At 34.7% G+C, this 26,800-nt stretch overlaps 1 long non-coding RNA gene and 1 pseudogene across 1 annotated transcript; both read right to left on the bottom strand.

Annotated features, from left to right (window-relative positions):
• Positions 1-1,816: 1,816 nt before the first annotated feature.
• Positions 1,817-8,319, bottom strand: LOC114404109 (annotated as a pseudogene).
• Positions 8,320-25,154: 16,835 nt separating this feature from the next.
• LOC114404093 lies at positions 25,155-26,528 on the bottom strand. The gene is made up of 3 exons (XR_003664811.1): positions 26,407-26,528; positions 26,144-26,202; positions 25,155-25,941 (listed from the first exon to the last, which is right to left on the bottom strand). It is a non-coding gene; the product is annotated as an uncharacterized LOC114404093 (long non-coding RNA).
• Positions 26,529-26,800: the final 272 nt, after the last annotated feature.

The raw sequence follows: 26,800 nt of genomic DNA, 5'->3' as shown, positions 1-26,800 counted from the left end.
ATGCATCAACACATTACCATCAACAATGTCAAAAGTCACAACATAGATAACTCATATTAAGGTAACAAGGAGAAAAACTTATCCACATTCCATCAACAACTACAACAGGATCCTATCTAGAGAAATCCCATATAAGCAAAGGTTCTCCTAGATCAACCCTTCAACACAAAGTAGAAATAATTCAATTAATTTCTTTAAGGTAGCTTGACAAACATACAGTTTTGCTTTTTTGTTTTAAGGGTCCGTAAAAGATAATTGTTTGGGTGACCAAAACAATTTACTTTGTACATGTCGTATATAATTTTAAAGATTATTGTGTCTATGTTTCAAAACATAACTCACTTATTAATTAAAAATCTATAAAAAAAATAAAATAAAATAAAGAAGACCGTGATGTTAGCCTATCCCTACAAGAGGACCAATCCACTCATCTTTTCATTTTAGCCCACAAAAGTAATTACTCTTGAGAATCTCTATTTCAAAGTTTTAGAGGATGCTTTCCAGTTTCTAAAAAGTCAAACCTTTTGAAAATCCAATTTGTAGATGTTAATTTATGGTTTTAGTACTAAACAAGTCTAAAAGCATTTTTCTGTCAGAATCTGATACACAAGTTTCAAATCTCAAAAATCATAGCAAATAGATTTCTCACTGGAATTTAACATGTGATAGGTACTTTTAAATCTTGAGAAGTCTATTATTTATTTGTTTAAATTAAAAGATCAGAAGGTTCATGGCTGCTTTCAAATTTTCAAAAAGGTTCGTACTGCCCGATAGTATTTTCTAGAAAGCATATGTCAACTTCTATGAAGTGTATCTCCTTTGTTTCTAAACTTTTTTTTTTGGTGCTTCAAGTATCCATTTTGTATTGTTTTAAGTATGATTTCATTTAAATGTGGAATAAGATCTAAAAAATAAACACAGCTCAATATATAACAAAAACAAGTCATGGTGTACAAGCAAAAACACTCATGCTATATTCAAGAACATAAAGTTATTTCACCATCTTTCATCAAATAATCCTCCAACAAACCACATATCATGAAATAAACACCATACACAGCAACAAAACAACAACACAAAGCATGCATAACACACAAGGTTGATTTCCTTACAGGTTTCCCCTTAGCCTACTCAAACTAGCAACAAGCACATGGCTAAATAGCCTCATTTTGGCTTCTCCTTCACTTAACCTCAACTAACCATGAGAGAATTGAAACATGGAAGTTTATAACAGAGAATAAATAGTCTCTAGAGAGGTTAAAATGAAAATGAAGGACTAGAAATCAAGAGGAAATAGAAATATTCAAGAGAAAATGGATGCTAGATCTAGGGTTTTCAACTTACCCTTCTTCCTTCATTTTTTGTCTCTACCCTTTGAGTTTGGAAATGAAATGAAGTGGAGAGAGTGTGTGTGATGATCCGATCGACGTGAATATAAGGAGGAAAATGATGGCATTTTGTGTCAACATCGAATTAGTTTAAAGACATAGGTGCAAGTAATTTAGGAAATAGCAAAATAGGCCAAAGATTAATGAAGTGGTTGAAATTTGAATATTGTTGTCTCACAAGGAGATATTTCAGCCAAACTAAAAGTTTAAAGACAATGCTTCATTAAGGAATTATCTTTCACCAAACTAAATTATCAACAACAATGAAATACAAACAAAACACAACATTTACTCTATTCAAGATGGTTCATAAAAGATGAGATAAACTCATCATAGTTTAATACTACAAGTAGAGCAATTAAGAAACTCGAATTGAGTCGAACACAACTATTGTGGTCAAAGCCCGTTGTTTCCAAGTAACAAGCCATCTAAGTAGTAGCACTAGATAGAAAAGCTTGTCCAGGTTAATGGTTTGCCAATGGTCCATGGCACCTAAGAAATTGCAAGACCACAATAAGGAACTTGTAAACTAGATAAGCTAATAATAACTTTAAAAAAATCAATTGAATGCAAAATATGCTTCAAACAATTCCAAATCCAAGTATAAGAAAACAATCCTACTCCCTAACTTGTACTTAAGATAATCAGCATGACTAAACTTGGTGAAACCCTTGAACAAGTATTTAAAAAAATTACATTCAAGCCAGATATGAAAAAGGGTATCATAGGACAAAGGACCAAAGTAAAGAAACTAAAATCAAATACTTGACAAAACAGGTGGTAATCACAACCCAATAAAAATACAAGTTTTTTTCTTCAAGAAATATAAAAAATATTGCTCATAATTCAAATCAAGGTATAATGGCTAAAACCCAACTTAAGTCTAATATTTGTTTAACTGATATAGAAGTATTCATGTTTAGATGTCAAAGCTTACTGTCAAAAGAATTAAAAATTAATACATACCATTTTCAGCTGTCGTAACCTACCATTCGGCGGGAGGGCGACACGAGACTCAAGGGTGCGTCTTCCAATAAAGGAAAACACGTGGGAGTCGCCACTAATGTTTATTTGAGAAAAGTGTTAGAAAAACAAAAAACGGTCTGCAAATTTTAAGAATAAAGGTTCGAGAGTGGTTTACGTGTGCGGAAGGTATTAGCACCCCCTGCGTTCGTCACAAGGGACAACAACCTTTAATCAAGTGTGCAAAATCATGACTTCAATATTTATTTTATTTTCCCATTTTTATGTTTTTCTATCTTTTAGGGTCGAAAAGTATGAGGCTCTTGCTCCTACGTATCCTTAAGTGCGATGAGGATTTCAAACCTACGTAGTTCTTTTTAGCAAGAAAATTACACGTAGGGTTGGTTTTAAACATTGAAAGGTTTATTTTAACCGATAAAAGTAAAAAAACCGTTACGGCGTTGGACCTTGAACAGATTCAAGCGATTTTTTGTTGATAAAAGCATGGTCATGTATTGATTTTAACCTTGGTTTCACTTATTTACTTTCAAACTCATTAAAAGAGGACTTGCAAAATAAATGACCGGTTAAAATTTTATTTTACATTGATAAACTGAGATTAAGGCACAAACGATTGATTGAAATTTTATTTTACAATTATAACCCGAGATTAAGGCACAAACGATCTGTTGAAACTTTATTTTACAATGATAAACCGAGATTAAAGCCCAAACGATCGGTTGAAATCACTTTACACAAAGAAATGAGTTCACTGATGGTAGAAGAATAAAGATGAAGATGCGAAAAGAAAGAGGGGACCCCTAAGGGTGCATAGAACAAATTCAAAAATAAAAACTAACCGATCGATGAACGAAGAACAGACGAACAACAAATGAAGAATGGTGTAGGAATCAATCACAGAAGCGATTCTGAAGCGCCTCGACCTCATTTTTTTTCCTTCTTCTTTCTCTTTCTTCTCACTAATTTCACTAAAATGCTCGCAATGTAAGAAGCTGAACCCCTTACCTCTGCACCCTCACACCTATTTACAGGAAATGAAGGGAGGAGGTTGAAGAGCAGCTTGCCCAGGCGAGCTGTTGCATCAACCTAAAGTAACTTTGCTCGCCCAGGAAAGTTGAGCTCGCCTAGGCGAGCTGGTTACTTCACTCCTAGGTTTCCTAGTGGCCCAGGTGAGCTAGGGGTTAGCCTGGGCGAGCAGGGATCTGGAAAAAGCCCAAAATGACCTTTTTGCCCTCCCTTTGGGTATTTTCTGCATTCTTTTCCGAAACGTCGAAAAACCTTACGGATTGCGCTGCAACTAGTGTTAAGCAGCTCAATTCGGCTAGCAAGAATCCAAATGTTTGCAAATGATTGCCCCCCAGATGAAATTAGGGTCTGACACCAGCTAACTATGATCTTCTGACAACTAGGGAACTTAAACTTAGCACGACAAAGAGCCTTTTGTGCATGATGATTGTTGTTCTCCTTACAACACACATAAAAAAGAACCTGACCAATGGTGACTCTAGCACATGTTCCCTGTGACATTCCAGATGCACCTCTGATTCCAGACTAAACACTATCAGCTCTAGCACATGAAAGCATTTTGTTGATCCTAAGAACATGGAATAGATGTACTTACACTCTTGAGTGGAAAGCTTCATTTCCAGCAAATTTTGCCATATATTTTTTACATGCAATTCTAGAAGCTTATAGTACTTCACTTAAAACATTTTCTTTTTTCCCAACTAACTAGATGCATGCAAAAGGGAAAGTAATCAACTCATTTCTTCTGCATACCAACATCATAGGATCAAGAACACCATGACAAAAGTGTGATTTGGGGTATGTTTGTTTTATATCTGTCGATAACACCTTGCAAGCCCTAAAATCATACACCATTTGTAATTCCCATCATGTCATGAATATGACACATAAAATGTTAATCAATTTCATTCTGACACCAATTTCAATAATTACAGTATACAAACACATATTATCACTCAAGTGATTCAACCATGATACATAGGATTGCACTATAGTCATAAAGAGAACACATTTAAAAAGAAGGACATCCTAATTTATATCAATACTATAAAGCTCTAAATACAAATAAAATTGAGCAAATCATACAAGTCATAAAAGGATTGATAAACACTATACCATTGTAAGACTTAGTACTACACAACATCGGTTATTCTATAAAAAAACACATGTTGTTTTTTGAGGTTAACATCGATTTCTAAAAAACCAATGTTATTTACCATCAAACAACATCAATTTTTATTAAAACTGATGTAAACCACAAAACATAATATCAATTTTTAAAAAACAGATTTTAACGATCTTTCTTTATTTAAGAGTATGTCATCGTATTTTTTAACATCGGTGTTGATAAAACCGATGTTAAAATGACGAGGTTAAAAGAACTTTTTCTAGTAGTGCAATTTTGTGCTTTCTTTTTATCATAATGTAAATATAGTTAACATACTTTATATTTAAATTAATTCAGTCAACTTAATTTTTTTCAGCAAAAACAATATATGTACGCATTAAATTTTGTTATAATTACTTTTTATTTTATAATAAATTTTTAATATATATAAATTCAATTCAAAATCCACACATTTAATATATATTAATGTTAAATTTAATAAATAATTATATGTAATAAATATAACAATTAATACTATATAACAAAAATATCAATATACTTATTGCATATTTATATAAATATTATATTAATAAAAAATTTGTCACATGGTCCAATTTATTTTCAAATTACAATTCTCTTGTTAGTAAAGATGTTCCTTATAATAAAATAAATCAAAACAGTTTGCATCACATGTTCCAATTTATTTTTAAAACCACAACACAACTTTCTTAATATTCAAGGCGTTCCTTGTATTTAAACAATTTGGTATATCAAACAAATTGGATAATACATCAGTGTATAATAAAACACATATCACCATATGTATTGCCTTAAACACTATCAACAACATGTGGAGAAACAAACTTTTTCTCCTAAAATAAGTTTTTATAGTTATTGACAAGATACAACTTGAATTAAACCATTTTAATTCAAAATCTTATTTCTATATTAGTTGCTTGAAATAGAATTAACTTATGTTGTCAATTTCTTTGGCAAGAGGGACAAAGAAAGAAAACTTAAAAAAAAAAATTGGTGTATATGTTCTGGGAAAATAACAAGAGAAGGGATAACTACGTGATTTTTAATATGTAGTCTAAGGCTCTTCTTATAGCACTGTAGGAAACCTTTTTTTTACTAACAAATTGGAAAAAAACCTCACGCTGAATCCTCGTTTGTGTGTGATCCCATAGATTCAATACTAAACCAATGGTAATTAATCATAATTAATTTACTAGTCAAGGTAGGCGTCTAGAAACACTCCTAAATTGATAACATGATGGTTTGGATCTTGAACATAAATATTTATCCCCAACACAACCAACATCTCATTCTTGTTCCATTCCATTTGGATGTATCTTTTAGTGCCTAGTTTCACATAGATTAGATGTAGACTTGCACGTAGATAGTGTTGTTTTGAGTGTTACAATTGCTTTATCGATTTTGTTTTTACCTTTGCACAAGTTCGATCATTTTTTATTGCATTCTAGTTTGTCTTATATGTGTTAGCTTCTTTTTTTCTAGGCTTTCCAAGGATCTATTGTTTCAATGTTTTATTTTCATGTTTGAGTTGCTTTTCAAGTTTCTTCCCTTAAAAAAATCAAAAATCAAAAATCAAAAAATGTTTTAGCATGGCTCTTAAGTTGTGGTTGGGAACATTTTAACAAGGTATAATCTATCAGTTTAATATAATTTTACATTTAAAATAAGGGTTTTTTTTAACAATATATACAAATAAAAGATAATTAACAATATATCTATAATTGACAACATTAATGAAAGCAAATAACTTGTACATTAGAAATGAATAAAGGAAAATTATGTGTATGAATGCTTTTGATTTGGTGAATTTGTAATTGAAGTGGCAATGAGTTCACTTGTCTGGTATTTACTCAAAATATCTAATAGTCTGTATGATAGATTCATAGGCAGAACATTGATCCTTCAATTGATCGACTCCAATAATAACTGCGGTGAAGAGCTCTGCCACACAATTTAGGTTTGTCTCAATTGTTTAGTTATTTTTATTTATATATCTTCAAAATTTGCAACATTATTGTGGCACTCATTTATGGCTTAGGTTTTTTATAATTATTGTTCATGCATTCCAATTTTCCACACATTGTATTAGTTTTTGCTTTAAGTATGTGTTTCTCTATATATACCATGATCAATAAGTGTTGTCTGTGAAAAAATACGTATAAGTATATCACTAGAAAATAAATTAAATGAGTGAAAATAAAAGTTAATAACAGACCAATATATCACTGGAAAATAAATTAAATAACAAAAAAGCAACTGAAAATAAAAATTATAATTGGACTAGTGTACCACTTGAAATAAATTAAATGTCAGAAAATAAATAACCGAAACTAAAGTTAGAAATGGACTAGTTTATTGCTAGAAATAAATTTAGTAACAGTAAAAGAAATAATTGAGACTAAAAGTTAGAAAAAATATATCAATATATCACTAGTATGTCACCCGAGAATAAATTAAATAATAAACAAACATATAACTAATTATGTTAATGTTTGTTGTTATCTTAGAAAATTTGACTATGGACACCCCATGACTCAAAATAATTATGTTTCTTCTTTTTAAAGGATGATAAAACAACTATATCCCATGTTATACATGGTGTAACACTTGTTTGTCATGGGTATTGGTAAAATGGGATGTTAGTTTGCAATTGGGAGATGATGTGAAAATAAATGTGTGAAATGATCCCAGGTTATGTGATCAAGATAGTCCCTACATCCAAAGTCCACCCAATGAAGGAGTTGAACATCTCAAGATTAGTGAGCTGATTGAAACCTTAACTCTCACTTGGCACCAAGATACTTGATTCATGCATATTTTGTTTTGTTCAAACACAGAGATTCCAAGTCATTCTAACAACAGTGATGGCTGCTTGGTATGGAGCAAGAGTAGGGATGAGCACTACTACTCAGTTAAACGATGGTTAATGAACCCCTTCAACGATGGCTGCTTTGTGTCCAATGGAGAAATGTTAACACTACTGCAAAAAATACTTTAAACGATGGTTAATAAACCCCTTCAACGATAGTTACCAAAACCATTAACGATGGTTTCCATGAAAACCATCGTAGAAAAGTTGGTGCTTTCTAAGACGGTTCTTTCTAAAGAACCATCTTAAAAAATGCACTTTCTAAGATGGTTCTTCGAAAGTGCATTTTTTCTTTTGAAAGAACCGTCTTAGAAAGTATACTTTCTAAGACGAATCATGTAAGAAAGTTCACTTTCTAAGATGTTTCTTAGGAAATAAACATCTTAGAAAGTGCTAGAAATTCAAATGTCTCATTATATTTAGCAGATTTTGACAGTGGTCATTTTGAAGAAAATTTGATCCTAACTAAATATACAAAATGGCTACCGAATTACAATTACCAAACGTTACCCAAAGTATCCCCTCAATAATTTGATATTCCTAAATAACATATGAAACTAACACATGTAATATTTAAATACAATATGTCGACAAAAAATTAACTACAATCCATAACCAAAGAATTTTGTCGGTTCCATTATTACATCAAATGCATACAACAAATCAGTCAGACCTTTTAACATGGTATATGCATGCTATTAAGTGCTTAAGAAATGAGAAATACCTAAAACATTTACAAAAGACATGCCAATGGCTTGAAGCCCATTGCAATCACCAAAGTCACCGGCAACTGCTTCAAAATCTCCATCAAGTAATATATTAGTTGCCTTCACATCCCTATCAATAATCCTAGGATTGCATTGTCCGTGAAGATATTCTAGGCCACGTGCAGTTCCTAGAGGCATTCGTTTTGTGGTAGGGCAATCTAAAAAGGGTTCCCCACTTTTGAGTTCGGCACCAGTATTCAAGCACACAAATTATCACTAAAAAACAACCAAATTATAAAAAGCAAACTTAAAAACAATATAGAGATTCAAGCTACCCTCAAATTAAAATACTACCGGACAAGGATACAAAAATCATAATGCAAACATGGTTGAATTGTATGTCACATCAGGCTTTCATGATTTTAATATACCACAAATCTGAATATTTAAAATTGGGTACGCCTGCAAGATGAAAGTTGCCACATTTCTACCGAGTTTTTGTGATAAACACATGTCATCATATTCATCTCTCACATTCTTCTTCTATTCCCCAAAGTATGTTGTGAACACAAGAACTACTAATAACAAAAGAACTCTAAAGTTCCAGACAAATTTTTGAAAATGTCACAAGTGTCCTGAATGTTAGATTAAAAGTTAATTATTTAGAAAATGTTAACATGGTTTATATGATTGAAACCAAATAAGATATTAAGCTCAGTAACTATTTAACTACATGAATGACCCCTCTAATCCAAGTTAGAAAATAATGTAATAACTAATAATACTCTCTCTTTTATAGCAAATCAATTTTAATACTGAGCAGACCTCATGAATTCTCATATCAGGTCAACATATGTTACTAATATTTGTTGTATTGACTTTGATGATAATGGATGAATGTCATAATCAAACTAGTTTGAGGCCCGTGCGGACGCCCGGCCTGACATCTTACTATAAGTGGTATAAATATTTTGTAGATAGTTTTTTTAAAGGATTGAGTAATTGGTGATTGTAATTACAACAGAGGATATATCAGATGCTTATTAAGAACAAATTGTAAATTATGTAAGGAGGTAGTTAATACATTGTTGGATACACATGTCAAACGTTGTTATCATGATTCCATGCAAATAACGTGGCAAGCAGTGCGGGTTTAAAAATGATATTGTGAGAGGGATAAAAATACTAACGTTGTTGGATGATAACAAAAGAAAAGATTGTTCAATATCGTAAGGTATTTAAGTTTGTTTGCTTAAAAATACAAAATAAATTTGTTCATTGAAGAGAAGTCAGTCGTCAAGGTGGATGTCCTCCTCGTCCCATTCGATATCTTTCCTGATCAAAAGCTCCCATGCATGGTCATCAAACCAGAAGTAGAAGACAACCTCATCTCCGGCCATCAATTTTTTTTCATGAAGGTACTGGAACCATGGGTCAGCAATAGATGGCACACCATTGTGGATGGTGACCTGCCATTGGATGAATTTTCCTAAGCCCCACTGAAGCGTAATATATTTTTTGGAACCATATACAAATTTGGAAGCAAAAAGAATGGTCATACAATTTGAACAATTTTTTTATTTCCCTTCATTTCTTGCACTGGAAAAAGCTTCTCCCCTTCCCTTCCTATTTCCATCCCGTGCTGATGCACGGGCTAGAACTTTACAGTTAGTGGTATACATATTATGTGAACAAAAGACTCAGATGCTTATTAAGAACAAATTTTAAATCACAAAACTGATAAATTTAAAATCAAATGTATATGAATATATGAGGAGGTAGTTAATGTTGCTTCAATCCAAGTTTAATTTCAGTAAATTTTCTATCACGATTCAATGCAGATGAAAAGAAGTCAGTCTTCAAGGTGGATGCCCTCCTCCTCCCATTCAATTTCTTTTCTGATCAAAAGCTCTCATTAATGTGTCATCATTTTCTCATATTTCTTAACCCTTTTTGTCACCATTTTAATTACTGATTAGCCTTAATTGTCAAATTAATTATGCAGTTTTATCATTTGGGCCTACTGGATTAATTTTGTGTTTTTAATTTAATTTCAGAAGAATTATAAGTAATTGGGCTTGAATCCAGAATTGGGCTTGGACTTGAAGAGAGCAGACAATTTTATTCTACCAAATCTTATCTTATCTAGATTTTATCTCATTTAGATATTATTTCATCTAGATTTTATCTTATCATATCTAGATTTTATCTCATTTAGATATTATTTTATCTAGATCTTATCTTATCTTATCTTATCTAGATTTTATTTCATCTAGATTTTATCTTATCTTATCTTATCTAGATTTTATTTTATTTATGGGCTTGGACTTAAAACAGATTTGTAAGCTTTAGGGCTGAAAACTATATAACAGCACCAAGGTTCTAGTTTTAGTCTCTCTCTCTCCCTCTTTCGTTTCAGTTTTTTTTCATTTTGGAGGATAATTTTAGTTTTCTTCGTTTTCTACTACAATTTCGTTTTCTATTGATTAATGGAAGGGTAAGTCTCCAGCGTTGTTTTCTCTTGAGGATCAAGCACAACTCTCTTTGACGTTTTATTATTACTATTGCATTCTGCTAAGTTTTTCCTCTTCACCAATTACTCTGTATTTTTTTCTATTAATCCATGCATGCTTAGTGCTTGATTAATTGTCTCTGCGCTTAATTTACGTTCATGCTTCATGATCAGTTTTGTTCATGATTAATTGGTGTATGTGTTGCTTAATCACATAATGAACGCCTTATGTTAAATTTCGCTTAGTAATTTAATTTAGGGTTGGATTAAGTGGTTGAACTGATAAAGGATAAATCCTCGTAACCTAAGATAAGAGACTTGCTTGTAAATCAAGGGGAAACAACGTGTTTTAATTCATATATTTTCTAATTCAAATTTACTTGTTGTTTAATTTACAAAAACAAACAACCCTCCCTCATTCGTTACTATTTTATTACAATTTGTTATGAATGTTTGGTTGACCATTGCTCGTTGGGAGACGACCTAGGATCACTTCCTAGATACTGCATTTTTTTAATGTTTATTTGATTCGGGTACGACCTCGATCAAATTTGGCGCCATTGTCGGGGAGCAGTGGGCCAAAGGTTCATAATAGTGTTTAGTTATCTTATTTTGGGTAGCATTCTATTTTGCATTTCAGTTGCATCCCCTGTTTAGCGACTGTTTTTAGCGACTGATTCAGCTTTGTGTTTTGCTATGAAAAGTGATGAACAATGATTAGCGACTGATTTTGCAATTTAATTAGCGATTTTTCTTTTGATAGTTAGAGTTGTTATTTTTGGCTCATTTTTTGTGTAGTAGCTTCTTTTGATCCTTATTTTGTGTGAAAAATACCAGGAGCACTTGGTGTGACACTATTTGAGAGAGACAAAAAATTTGGGAACTTGTTTTTAGCAAAACTTAAAACGGCCATAACTTTTGCTCCAGGTATCAGAATGACTATTATTATATATGCATTTGGGGTAGAAAAAAATTTCCCATGCTGTGTCAACCTGCTTTGGCCGATTGGGATCTCCCAAACTCCAAAAATCAGCCATTTACTAAGTTTTTTTTATTTTTCAAGTATTATTGTCCTATTTTTCTAAACTTTGCTTAGGTAGTATTCATAGTTAGACTTTGAATTTTTGTTTAAAAATATTTGTGCTATCTTTTCATGATTTTAGGGTGTTCCACACAAAATTTCAGCTCATTTTGATATCGTTTGAATATAGTTGTAGTTTTACCCCCTTGTTAGGTGCTTGTTGAGAAACACATTGATGCAAGCTCCATTGGAGCTTGTAGGCCTAGGATCTTCTTCATCAATGGATTCCTTTGCTTCTTGGAAGATGAATGGAAGCGGAATGGAGAAAGGAAGAGAGAGAGGAGACGCCACTTCAAGGAGAAGATGAGTCTAGAAGAAGCTCACCACCATAGGAGGCCATGGATAAGAGCTTGGAGGAAGAAGGAGATGAATGAAGGGAGAGGGAGAGAAGAGCACGAAATTTTGTGCTCTAAATGAGCTTTGAGATCTGAAGTTTAATATTCAAATGATCAAAGTTGAAAAAAATACACACACATGACCTCTATTTATAGCCTAAGTGTCACACAAAATTGGAGGGAAATTCAAATTTCACTTGAATTTGAAATTGAATTTGTGGAGCCAAACTTTGGAGCCAAAATTTCACTAATTATGATTAGTGAATTTTAGTTATGGTTCAGCCCACTAATCCAAGATCAATTCCAAGATTCTCCACTAAGTGTGCTTAGGTGTCATGAGGCATGAAAAGCATGAAGGACATGCACAAAGTGTGACTATATGATGTGGCAATGGGGTGTAGTAAGCAAATGCTCACCTCCCCCTCTAAAATTTAATTGGATTGGGCTTCTACCAATTCAATTAAATTTATTTCCAACCACACACATCAAATATCCACTTAGTGCATGTGAAATTACAAAACTACCCCTAATACAAAAACTAGTCTAGGTGCCCAAAAATACAAGGGCTGAAAAATCCTATATTTCTAGGGTACCCTACCTACAATATGGAGCCCTATATACAAGGACCAAATATAATGACATCCTAGTCTAATATGTACAAAGATAATTGGACCCAACCTTGGCCCATGGGCTCAGAAATCTACCGAACCTTAGGGCCTTCTTCAGCAGCTCTAGCCCAATCTTCTTGGAGCCTCTTGCTCATGGTTCTAGTGATTGGTCCCTTCCTAGGGAGGATTGCATCACACATTATTTGCTGCATATAGTGCATGACTAGGGGCAATCCAGGTGATTTACAACCCTTTGATCCTAAAATAGATAGACCCTTTCATAGATTAGTTAGGCATAGTGTGCATTTTGGTCATTCTGTGCATTTTGAGCATTTTGTGCATTCTGAGCATTCTGTTGAGGGTGATTCTAAATATTCTGATTTTGAGCATTCCACTACTAATTTTCATACTGAGAACATGACTCAACCTCCACCTCATGAGAGGACTCTTAGGGAGATGGTTGCACCTAATTTCACTTATGAAAGCTTGTGCATTCAATATCCTGATGAGGGTGTTCCGTATGTTCTCAAGACTGGACAAATACATTTGCTGCCCAAGTTCCATGTCTTGTAGGTGAAGATCCTCATAAGCATCTTAAGGAGTTCCATATTGTCTGTTCCACCATGAAGCCCCCTGATGCCCAAGAAAATCATATCTTTCTAAATGTTTTTCCTTATTCTCTGCAGGGAGTGGCAAAAGATTGGCTATACTACCTTGCTCCCAGGTCCATTTTCAGCTAGGATGACCTTAAGAGGGTGTTCTTGGAGAAATTCTTCCCTGCATCTAGGACCACTGCCATCAGAAAAGACATTTCAGGCATCAGGCAACTTAGTGGAGAAAGCTTGTACGAGTACTGGGAAAGATTCAAGAAATTGTGTGCAAGCTGTCCCCACCACCAGATTTCTGAGCAACTCCTTCTTCAATATTTCTATGAGGGACTTAGCAACATGATAGGAGTATCATTGATTTTGCCAGTGGTGGAGCTCTTGGTGATATGACCCCTGCTGAAGCTAGGAATTTGATTGAGAAGATGGCTTCCAACTCCCAACAATTCAGTGCAAGAAATGATGCTATTGTTCTTAGAGGAGTCCATGAGGTGGCTACAGATTCATCCTTATCTATTGAAAATAAAAAGCTTGAAGGAAAACTTGATGCCTTGGTCAACCTAGTAACCCAACTTGCCATGAATCAGAAAAATTTGCACCTATTGCAAGAGTCTGTGGTCTATGTTCTTCTGCAGATCACCATACAGATCTCTGTCCTTCTTTGCAGCAATCTGGAGTCAATGAGCAACCTGAAGCTTATGCTGCAAACATTTATAATAGACCTCCTCAGCAGCAAAACCAACAACAGCAGAATAATTATGACCTTTCAAGCAATAGATACAATCCAAGTTAGAGGAATAATCCAAATCTGAGATGGACAAATCCTCCACAACAACAACAACAGCCTGTCCCTCCTTTTCAAAATGTTGCTGGTCCATGCAAGCCATATGTTCCTCCTCTAATGCAGCAACTGCAGTAGTAGTCACAACAAAGACAACAAGCAATTGAGGCTCCTCCTCAACCTTCCTTAGAAGAGTTAGTGAGGCAAATGACCATCCAGAATATGCAATTTCAGCAAGAGACAAGAGCCTCCATTCAGAGTCTGACAAATCAGATGGGGCAGATGGCTACTCAGTTGAACCAAGCTCAGTCCCAAAATTCTGACAAATTGCCTTCACAGACTGTGCAGAATCCGAAAAATATGAGTGCCATCACCTTGAGGTCTGGCAACCAAATTCAAGTGCCTCCACCAGTAGCAGCACCTGCACCTGAACCAGTCAAGCTTTATTCTACACCTGAAAAATAGGATGTGATAGTTGCACAAAAGAGAAAGCTTCCTAACAAAAAATTTCATACAGGTGGACCTTCTTCTAGTAACTCAGACTTACAGCAGCCTCCTATCCCTCTTCCATTCCCACCTAGAGCAATTCCAAACAAAAAAATTGAAGAAGCAAAAAAGGAAATGTTGGAGACCTTAAGAAAAGTAGAGGTGAACATACCTCTGCTAGATGTCATCAAGCAGATTCCAAGATATGCCAAGTTTCTAAAGGAGTTGTGCACCCACAAAAGGAAGCTCAAAGGAAATGAAAGGATTAGCATGGGCAGAAATGTATCAGCATTGATAGGTAAATTTGTTCCTCACATTCCTGAGAAATGTAAGGACCCAGGTACTTTTTGTATACCTTGCATTATTGGGAATAGTAAATTTAAGAATGCCATGCTAGATCTAGGAGCATCAGTTAGTGTCATGCCTCTGTCCATTTTCAATTCTTTATCTCTTGGACCTTTGCAATCTACAGATGTAGTGATTCGTTTGGCAAATAGAAGTGTTGCTTACCCCACAGGTTTCATAGAGCATGTACTAGTTCAGTTTGGTGAGCTTATTTTTCCTGTTGATTTTTATGTTCTTAATATGGAAGAGGGATTTTCCCATGGTTCAGTTTCAATTATTTTAGGCAGGCCATTTATGAAAACAACCCGGACTAAGATAGATCTTTATGCTGGCACATTGTCTATGGAATTTGGTGATATTGTTGTTCATTTTAACATTCTTGATACCATGAAACATCCATCTGAGGATCATTTTGTTTTTCGTGCTGAGATAATTGATCAGATTGTTGATGATTATATGTTTGATTATGTCCTTCATGGTAGGAAACATCCATTTTTATCTTATATGCATGCTTGTCATTCCTTATGCATTGAATCTGAATCTGAGTTTGAATTTGATCCTGTATCTGATTTTTATGCTGAGAGCAAATTTAAATTTGAGTCTGGTTCTAATTTTTTGGGTGTTGTACCTCTTGATGTTGATTTTTTAGAGTCAGAATGCACTAACCATGTTGTAGGAAGTACATATACTTCTGACTTGTTTTATGAGGTACAGGCTGAAGCCCTTACCAGCAACCCTCAAATATGCTTACTTAGAGGACGAGAAAAAATTTCCAGTGATCATCTCTGCCTCCCTTGCTGCTGAGCAAGAGGAGAAGTTGTTGTTAGTTCTCAAGAAGCACAAGAAAGCCATTGGATGGACTTTAGTAGACATTCCTGGTATTAGCCCATCTACCTACATGCATAGGATACTTTTAGAGGATGGAGCTGATGCAATCCTACCCCCCAAGGGCATTGGATAGAAGATTCCAAGAAGATTGGGCCAAAGATGCAAGAGAAGGCCCTAGGGTTCTCATGAGCCTTAGGGTAGATTTCGGGCCCATGGGCAAAGTATGAGCCCACTTATCTTTGTACATATTAGATTAAGGTTTCATTAATTTTGGGCCTTGTATTTAGGGCTCCATAATGTAGGTAGGGTACCCTAGAAATATAGGATTTTTCAACCCTTTTATTTTAGGGCACCTAGACTAGTTTTTGTATTAGGGGTAGTTTTGTAATTTCACATGCACTAAGTGAATATTTGATGTGTGTGGTTGGAAATAAATTTAATTGAATTGGTATAAGCCCAATCCAATTAAATTTTAGAGGGGGAGGTGAGCATTTGCTTACTACACCCCATTGCCACATCATATAGTCACACTTTGTGCATGTCCTTCATGCTTTACATGCCTCATGACACCTAAGCACACTTAGTGGAGAATCTTGGAATTGATCTTGGATTAGTGGGCTGAACCATAACTAAAATTCACTAATCATAATTAGTGAAATTTTGGCTCCAAAGTTTGGCTCCACAAATTCAATTTCAAATTCATGTGAAATTTGAATTGAAATTCAAATTTCCCTCCAATTTTGTGTGACACTTAAGCTATAAATAGAGGTCATGTGTGTGCATTTTTTTCAACTTTGATCATTTGAATATTAAACTTCAGATTTCAAAGCTCATTTAGAGCACAAAATTTCGTGCTCTTCTCTCCCTCTCCCTTCATTCATCTCCTTCTTCCTCCAAGCTCTTATTCATGGCCTCCTATGGTGGTGAGCTTCTTCTAGACTCATCTTCTCCTTGAAGTGGCGTCTTCTCTCTCTCTTCCTTTCTTTATTCCGCTGTCATTCATCTTCCAAGAAGCAAAGGAATTCATTGATGAAGAAGATCCTAGGCCTACAAGCTCCAATGGAGCTTGCATCAGGAGCTAAGCCAGTGAGGTGGCCACAGTGGAGACTCAATCCCGTTATTCTAGATGTGGTGAAAAAGGAAGTGACCAAGCTCTTACAAGCTGGAATCATCTACCCCATCTCTAACAGCCAGTGGGTGAGTCCAATTCAAGTGGTTCCTAAGAAGACAGGCCTCACAGTGATCAAGAATGAAAAGGATGAGCTTATCCCCACAAGAGTGCAGAACAGCTGGCGAGTCTGCATTGATTATAGGAGGCTGAATCAGGTAACCAGAAAATATCATTTTCCCCTACCTTTCATTGATCAAATGCTTGAGTGCTTGGCAAGTAAGTCTCATTACTGTTTTCTTGATGGTTTTTCTGGCTATTTACAAATTTATATTGTTCCTGAGGATCAAGAAAAGACCACATTCATCTGTCCCTTTGGCACTTTTGCCTATAGGAGGATGTCCTTTGGCCTATGCAATGCCCCTGGTACCTTCCAGCGGTGTATGCTTAGCATTTTCAGTGATTTTTTAGAGAGTTGTATAGAGGTGTTTATGGATGATTTTACTGTTTATGGATCCTCTTTTGATGCAAGTTTGGATAGTCTGGATAGAGTTCTTAATAGATGCACTGAAACTAACCTTGTGCTGAATTTTGAAAAATGTCACTTCATGGTAGAACAAGGTATAGTTTTGGGGCATATCATTTCGAATAGGGGCATAGAGGTAGACCCTGCAAAAATAGAAGTTATTTCACAATTGCCTTACCCCTCTTGCGTGCGAGAGGTTCGTTGTTTTCTTGGTCATGCAAGGTTTTATAGGCACTTTATCAAGGATTTTAGCAAAGTGACCCTTCCACTATCCAATCTGCTACAAAAGGAGGTGGAGTTTGATTTTGATGACCAATGCAAAGAGGCTTTTGATTGCCTCAAGCGTGCGGTGACTACCACCCCTATTATTCAGGCACCTGATTGGACAACCCCATTTGAGCTAATGTGCGATGCATCCAATTACGCATTGGGGGCTGTCCTTGCTCAAAAGATTGATAAGCTACCTCGGGTGATCTACTATGCTTCCAGAACTTTGGATGCTGCTCAAGCAAATTACACTACCACAAAGAAGGAGCTATTAGCGATGCTAAGCATTATATTTGGGATGACCCCTATTTGTGGAAGTTGTGCAGTGACCAGGTTATTAGGAGATGCATTCCAGACCATCAGATTGACTCGGTCCTGCAATTCTATCATTCTTCCGCACCAGGTGGTCATCTTGGCATATAGAGGACAACTCGCAAGGTGCTTGACTGTGGTTTCTATTGGCCCACCATCTTCAAGGATGTGTGGAGAATCTGTAGCACTTGTGAGCCTTGTCAGAGAGCAGGCGACTCACCTTCATGGAGACAGCAAATGCCTCAACAACCCATGTTATTATGTGAGGTGTTTGATGTCTGGGGTATAGATTTTATGGGGCCTTTCCCTGTCTCTTTTGGTTTTGTTTATATTCTCCTTGCTGTTGATTATGTTTCAAAATGGGTGGAAGCCAAACCCACCAGAACTAATGATGCTAAGGTCATTGTGGATTTTGTTAGATCTAATCTGTTTTGAAGGTTTGGAGTCCCTAGAGCCATCGTTAGTGATCAAGGCACCCATTTTTGTAACAGATCCATGTATGCCTTGCTCAAAAAGTATGGGGTCGTGCACATAATTTCCACACCTTACCACCCCCAAACTAATGGGCAGGCTGAGATTTCAAACAGGGAGATAAAAAGGATCTTGGAGAAGATTATGCAGCCGGACAAAAAGGATTGGAGCACCAGGCTAGATGATGCTCTTTGGGCGCATAGGACTGCCTACAAAGCACCCATAGGAATGTCTCCTTATCGAGTTGTCTTTGGCAAGGCATGTCATCTTCCTGTAGAGATAGAGCATAAAGCCTACTGGGTTGTAAAGACCTGGAACTTCTCCATTGATCAGGCTGGAGAGGAAAAGAAGTTACAACTAAGTGAGCTAGATGAAATATGTTTAGAAGCCTATGAGAATTCCAAATTCTACAAGGAGAAGACCAAGAAGTTCCATGATAGTTTGATAGCTAAGAAGGACTTCGTGGTTGGACAGCAAGTTTTATTGTATAACTCTAGGCTCGGACTCATGAGTGGTAAGTTGAGGTCAAAGTGGATTGGTCCTTTTGTGGTGACTAATGTTTTTCCTTATGGTACAGTTGAGATCAAAAGTGAATCCACAGATAAGGGCTTCAAGGTCAATGGACACCGGCTGAAACCATTCCTCACAAATCCCTCCTTAGTGGATGTAGTGGTGGAGGAGACCTCCTTACTTCACCCTACTTCTCTTCCGCCATGACTTAGGGAGTTTTCTTTTTCTGTCTCCTTCTTTACTTTTATTGCACTTGTCCAAATTTATTGATTGCTTTGATTGTTCTTAATCTTATGATTGTGCTACATTGAGGACAATGTGTTGTTTAAGTGTGAGGGGGGGAGGGGGGGGAGGGAGAAGATTGTTCCTTAATTTTGTTGGGTATTCTAGTTTAATTTTGTTAGGTTTTCTAGTTTAATTTTGTTAGGTTTTCTAGGTTAATTTTTTTATTTTTTATGTTTTGTGTACAACATTGCATGTTCTCTTTGAATTATAGGTTATGTACAGGTAATGGGTAATTGTTTTTGAAATAGGAGTTTCTTGGCATTTTGTGAATTGAATCCTTGTTTTTCTCTACATGTCAAGTTAGTTTTGAAAGTGATAGATTTACCCTTGGTGAGAATTTGAGCTATCATCATCTATTTTATTCGGTGTGTTTTGCCCCATTGATTGCTTGCACAATAGCCTTGGCTTTACTCTTGTTGATACTTCTTGCTTCACATGCATGTTGGGAGATGATTTAGGCATTTTTTTCTTATAAGCCTCTAGCCAAATGAGCCTACCTTGAATTAATTCCTTTCATAGCCCCTTTGAGCCTATGTTCCTCTTTCTTTGTTTTGAAGCTCATTACAAGCCTTAAGTGAAAAACCATGATTTCACCCTACCCTTAAGGAATTTTGAATCTTTGGAATTGTTTTGGGAATAAGTGTGAAGGGGGGGGGGGGGGTATGTTTCATTGGATGATATGTTTTTGTTGGCCATGCTTGATGTATATACATATATTGCCTAATTGTTGCTTTATTTTTCAAATGCTTTCAATTTCTACTATTCACGTTCAAAAAAAAAAAAAATATATATATATATATATATATATATATATATATAGAAAAAGAATGAGGTTGAATAAATGAGGTCTTGGTTTGAAGACTTGAATTGGTTTGAGGACTCGGTTGATTTTGTTTTGGGTTACATTTTAGAGCTTAATTTGTAATTTTGGTTTTGGGGTTTATTACTTTTTCTTACTTCCCACTTATTCCCCATTGCTCCTCTATTTCTTTGGGTTTTAGCTACCATCCTATACTTTCATCTACCTTGTGCTTGGCCCCATTACAACCATAAAGGACCTTTTGATCCTCATGTGCATGTGCTTGTGATGTGGTTGTCAATTTTAGAGTCTTGCCAAGTCTATGTGGTGTTTGTTTTCATGGGTGCTCTGAGAGTAAACAGTAGCCTAGACACTTGAGAGATAGAGTGCATATCTTGTGAGGCTTTATCACTTTTCATTCTTGAGCTGATTTACTATCTTGCCATGTTTGAGATGCTTGGATGATTTTCATGACGACCTTGACTCTTTAACTCTTTACGTGTTGCATGTTACTCATTTTTTTCATTCCTTGAGATTCATTGAGAAATATGTAATTGTTGTTGTGTCTGTTTGTTTCTCTTTAATGTCTCTGGATTTGACCCTTGCTTTGTTTTTTGATTTTGCCCAGGAGTGCAAAAGGCTAAGTGTGAGGGGATTTGATGTGTCATCATTTTCTCATATTTCTTAACCCTTTTTGTCACCATTTTAATTACTGATTAGCCTTAATTGTCAAATTAATTATGCAGTTTTATCATTTAGGCCTATTGGATTAATTTTGTGTTTTTAATTTAATTTTAGGAGAATTATAAGTAATTGGGCTTGAATCCGGAATTGGGCTTGGACTTGAAGAGAGCAGACAATTTTATTCTACCAAATCTTATCTTATCTAGATTTTATCTCATCTAGATATTATTTCATCTAGATTTTATCTTATCATATCTAAGTTTTATCTCATCTAGATATTATTTTATCTAGATCTTATCTTATCTTATCTAGATTTTATTTTATCTAGATTTTATCTTATCTAGATTTTATTTTATTTATGGGCTTGGACTTAAAACAGATTTGTAAGCTTTGGGGCTGAGAACTATATAACAACACCAAGGTTCTAGTTTTAGTCTCTCTCTCTCTTACATTTTAGTTTTTTCATTTTGGAGAATAATTCTAGTTTTCTTCGTTTTCTACTACAATTTCATTTTCTATTGATTAATGAAAGGCTAAGTCTCCAGCGTTGTTTTCTCTTAAGGATCAAGCACAACTCTCTTTGAGGTTTTATTATTACTATTGCATTCTGCTCAGTTTTTCCTCTTCACCAATTACTCTGTATTTGTTGCTATTAATCCATGCATGCTTAGCGCTTGATTAATTGTCTCTGCGTTTAATTTACGTGCATGCTTAATGATCAGTTTCATTCATGATTAATTGGTGTATGTGTTGCTTAATCACATAATGAATGCCTTATGTTAAATTTCGCTTAGTAATTTAATTTAGGGTTGGATTAAGTGGTTGAACTAATAAAGGATACATCCTCGTAACCTAGTGATGCAATCCTACCTCGTAAGGGCATTGGATAGAAAACTCCAAGTAAATTGGGTCAGAGATCCAAGGGAAGGCCCTAGGGTTCTCATGAGCCTTAGGGTAGATTTCGGGCCCATGGGCTAAGTATGAGCCCGCTTATCTATGTAAATATTAGAATAGGTTTTTCCTTCTTTTAGGCCTTGTATTTTGGCCATCCTTGTAGTATAGGGTTTTAGCCTTGTATTTGAGGGCATTTTGGGTAGTCTTTGTAGTAGGGACTTTTTTTTGTATTTTCATGTATTTTGTCAAGGAGGTGAGCTTAGGTTTTAGATGGGTGTGTGTAGCTAAGCTCTAGCTTCTCAAGGAAGTTTTCTCAAAGAAGCTTCCCAAGGAAGTTTTCTTAAGAAAGCTTCTCAAGGAAGCTACCTAGTCTATAAATAGAAGCATGTGTAACACTTGTTGTAACTTTGATGAATGAGAGTCTTGTGAGACATACTTCAAAGTTCCACTTCTCTCCCTCTTTTATTCCTTCAATTTCGTGCTCCCCCCTCTCTCTTTCTCGCCCTCTTTCTTTTCCTCCATTGAAACATCCTCTCCAAGCTTCTTATCCAAGGCTCATATTGGTGGTGAAGCTCCTTCTTCCAAGGCTTATTCCCTAGTGGATGGCGCCGCCTCTTACCTCTTCTCCTTTGTCTTCTGCTGCATCTACATAGTGGAAAATTACCATTAAAGGACCTCATTGAAGCTCAAAGATCCAGCCTTCATAGAAGCTCCACAAGCAAGCTTCCATCACCTAGGATAAGAGACTTGCTTGTGAATCAAGGGAAAACAACGTGTTTTAATTCTGATATTTTCTAATTCAAATTTACTTGCTGTTTAATTTACAAAAACAAACAACCCCCCCCATTCGTTACTATTTTATTACAATCTGTTATGAACGTTTGGTTGACCATTGCTCGTTGGGAGACGACCTAGGATCACTTCCTAGATACTGCATTTTTTTAATGTTTATTTGATTCAGGTACGGCCTCGATCACCCATGCATAGTCATAAAACCGGAAGTAGAAGACAACTTCATCTCCGGCCATCAATTTTTTTTATCAAGATACTAGAACCATGGGTCAGCAATTGATGGCACACCATTGTGGATGGTGACCTGCCATTGGGTGTGTTTTCCTAGGCCCTGATGAAACGTAATATATTTTTTGGAACCATATACAAATTTGGAAGCCGTTGCTGGAAGAAACTGTATCAACACCGAAAAGAATGGTCATACAATTTGAACTATTTTTTCATTTCCCTTCATTTCTCGCACTGCAAAAAAGCTTCTCCCCTTCCCTTCCTATTTCCATTTTTTTCATTTTCCGTCGTTTCTTCATGCATTAATTGTGGCACAGTTATCACCGCACCAATATTTTCATTCTGGTCATTTCTACCTGTTATGCATTAATTGTGGCACAATTATTGACGCACCATGCGGATACACAGGCTGGTACTCAATATAAGTGAACGAAATAAGTTCATAATTAATCAAAGCAAATCATAAACTGTTTAGTCAAAAATAAAAATAAACCAAAAAATTATTTGACACCCAAAATTTAGATAACAACATTAATAAAAATATCAGAAGATGACACATAAAATAGCCTTTGGGTTGTATATGTCCAAAATCATAAAGTGTTGACTGCATTTTTTTGTCTCCTTTTTTATTAAATTCAGTCCACCATAAATTAAAGAAAGCAAGTATTGGTGCTTGAAGTAAACATTTAGATTCCTTAAATGTTTTTTTATTAGAAAAAAAAATCAGACCACAAAATCCGAAACTTAAAACATAGATGTTTTGTAAAACTTAAAACTATTCCTCAAAATCCGAAATATTATCTGAGAATATGTAACATTATCTTACAGCGTCAATATTATAATAAACTCTTGGGTTAAAAATTAAAATCTTTACATCTCATGCTATCCAGAAATAACTATAAATTAAAATAGACAAAAAAAAAAACAAAATGTGATCAACAAAATACTCGTTCAGTATATGTGTCTCTCATTCATAAATTGGGTTGAGAAACCAAACTATACAACACATAAATAAAAATATTCAGTTGTGCATAACATATTGCATATATCATAATGGTGTAACAGGTGAACACATAAAATGAGCTTCATGTAAGCATGCCTGGTCATTAGTCATCCCGTGCTTTCTGATCCATAAGCTCCTATTGAAAATACCGTGGCCGTGTATTTTACATCAAATAGCAACTGGTCCAATCAAAATAATATATTTGTCCTTTACATAATAAAAATAACATAGAACACCTTCTGTTGCAATTATGGGAGTGTAAAATGACGCCTAACTCATCATATCTTGGATCAAACTTTTCACCATTACAAAGTCTAGGATCTTAGCCAAGACACCATGCACATAAAGAAGTTCTTAGAATAACATGCAGCTAAAATGTATGAAATTAGGGCGAGAATAGAAAACAATGAATGATACTTAGCAGAGGCTTTGAATTTTCTATCAAAATGTGTTCTACAATAAACAGATCAAATACTATTAGAAAGGACTATAGGATAACCAAGAACAAAACTCAGCAAGAAACACAGCGAACTCAATTTTGTTTATGAATTAATAACAAAAAAAAAGCACTGGGTACCATAAAAATATATCAACTTCGTGAAAATGTCTTTGATCACATGGGTACAATAAAAATGACTTCAAGAAGACATTTTTATGGTATCTACTTCCAGGTCCATATATTTTATTTATGGCATTCAAATGTTTTTTTGATAATAATAATAATAATAATAATAATAATAATAATAATAATAAAACAAAAAAAAGCACTGGGTAGCATTACCTACACATCCTTACCCCATAGCTGCAGTTTTGCAAATTGCTCACAACATCTAAACAAAACAAAGGAAATATATAATAGATACTAGCATTCGGAAGGGAAAGTATCAACTTTGATGGCAATGATTTAATAAAATACCACAAAAATCAGATACCATAAAAATATAACAACTCTGCCTTGAAAATGTCTTTAGCATCACCGTTGTCACTTTAGTAGCAAAAATAAATCAGCAACAACTCTTGCAGCAAAAACGACAGAAGATAATTTAATAAAAAAAAGGGAAAAATATAAAAATGACACCTTTATTCTTCAACACATTCAGCACCGTCGTTAGCATGTGCCAAAAATCAAACAACACAAAATCATACCACAAAAAATTAGACAAAAAGAAACGGGCAAAAAACAGATTAAAATGGAACCTTTATTCATCAACACTGCCCTGTGAATCATATTGTTGCAAAATATCAGCAACAACTCTTGTAGAAAAAATGGTACAAGATCATTTTTAAAAAAAAAACCGAAAAAGAATAGAAGAGAAACAAAAAGAAATCAGTAACAACTCTTGTAGCAAGAATGATAGAAGATAATTTTTATAAAAAACGAAATTAGGAAAAAAAGGAAAAAAATGACACCTTTATTCTTCAACACCCTCAGCACTATCGTTGGTCTGTCCCAAAAATCAAACCACAAAATCATAACTCTTGTAGCAAAAATGGAAGAAGATAATTTTTAAAAAAAAGGAAATTAGGAAAAAAAAAGGAAAAAAATGACACCTTTATTCTTCAACACCTTCAACACCTTCAACACTATCGTTAGCCTGTCCCAAAAATCAAACCACAAAATCATACCACAAAAAATTAGACAAAAAAACCGGGAAAAAAATAGATAAAGATGGAACCTTTATTCTTCAACACCGCTCTGTGAATTATATTGTTGCAAAAAATCAGCAACAAATCATGCAGCAAAAATGACAGAAGATCATTCAAAAAAAACGAAAAAGAATAGAAGAGAAACAAAAAGAAATCAGCAACAACTCTTATAGCAAAAATGGCAGAACATAAATTTTTTAAAAAAGGAAATTAGGAAAAAAAAAATGACACCATTATTCTTCAACACCTTCAACACTGTTGTTATTACAAACCTGTACTCATGTAGAAAACAAAATAAAGGCAGAACACCCAAAAAAATTTAAGCTTTTGTGTTTACGAACCTATACTCATGAAGTTTTTGAGATAAAAATCACAACTTTAATGTGTTCTTCCACTTTCTTTGCATACAACATGCCAAAAAAATATATTGAACCATTAGACCACCAAAAAAAGACGAAAACACAAAAAGTTGGGCATAGGAAGCAATGAGCACTATAGAGAAGGTTCAGTAACACAAAAAATTTTAAACTTTTATACTGCGAGAAGTCACACAACAAAATAAAGGCAAAAATTTAAACTTTTGTATTGCAAGAAGTCAGAAAACAAAATAAAGGCAGAACACCTAAAAAAATTTAAGCTTTTGTGTTTACGAACCTGTAGTCATGGAATTTTTGAGATAAAAATCGCAGCTTTAATGTGTTCTTCCACCTTCTCTGCATACAACATGCCAAAAAATATATTGAACCATTACACAACCAAAAAAGCACGAAAACACAAAAAGTTGGGCATATGAAGCAATGAGCACGTTGGAGAAAGCTCATGAACACAAAAATTTAAACTTTTGTATTGCGAGAAGTCAGAAAACAAAATAAAGGCAGAACACCCAAAAAAATTTAAGCTTTTGTGTTTACGAACCAGTACTCATGGAGTTTCTGAGATAAAAATCGCAGCTTTAATGTGTTCTTCCACCTTCTCTGCATACAACATACCAAAAAATATATTGAACCATTACACGACCAAAAAAGGACGAAAACACAAAAAGTTGGGCATAGGAAGCAATGAGCATGTTGGAGAAAGCTCAGGAATACAAAAAAATGTAAACTTTTGTATTGTGAGAAGTCAGAAAACAAAATAAAGGCAAAACACCCAAATAAATTTAAGCTTTTGTGTTTACGAACCTGTACTCTTGGATTTTTTGAGATAAAAATCACAGCTTTGATGTGTTCTTCCACCTTCTCTGCATAAATAAACACACGTCTTCTACCATTGTAGTTCAAGAGAGAGAAAGAGAAGAACAAAAGAAGAAGAAGAAGAAGAAGAAGAAGAAGTGAGAAGTGAGCCCACAAATGAAAAAAAAAACATATGAGTTTGATGGTAAAAAGGAGCAATAAGGAAGTAGAAAGGAAGTACCTTGTAGAGGAAACACACGTCTTCTACTATTGTAGTTCAAGAGAGAGTAAGAAAAGAACAGAGGAAAAAGAAGAAATGAGGAGTGAGAGAAAGGGATCAGTGCACAAATGAAAAAAACATAGAGAAGGGAAAACATATTTGCTTTTCTTGGAAAAGTAATTT

The sequence above is a fragment of the Glycine soja genome, unplaced genomic scaffold, assembly GCF_004193775.1.
Source record: "Glycine soja cultivar W05 unplaced genomic scaffold, ASM419377v2 Super-Scaffold_81, whole genome shotgun sequence".
NCBI classification, from domain to species: Eukaryota; Viridiplantae; Streptophyta; class Magnoliopsida; order Fabales; family Fabaceae; genus Glycine; species Glycine soja.
Note: the sequence above shows the minus strand (reverse complement) of the source record. Positions and strands in the feature narration are given on the sequence as shown.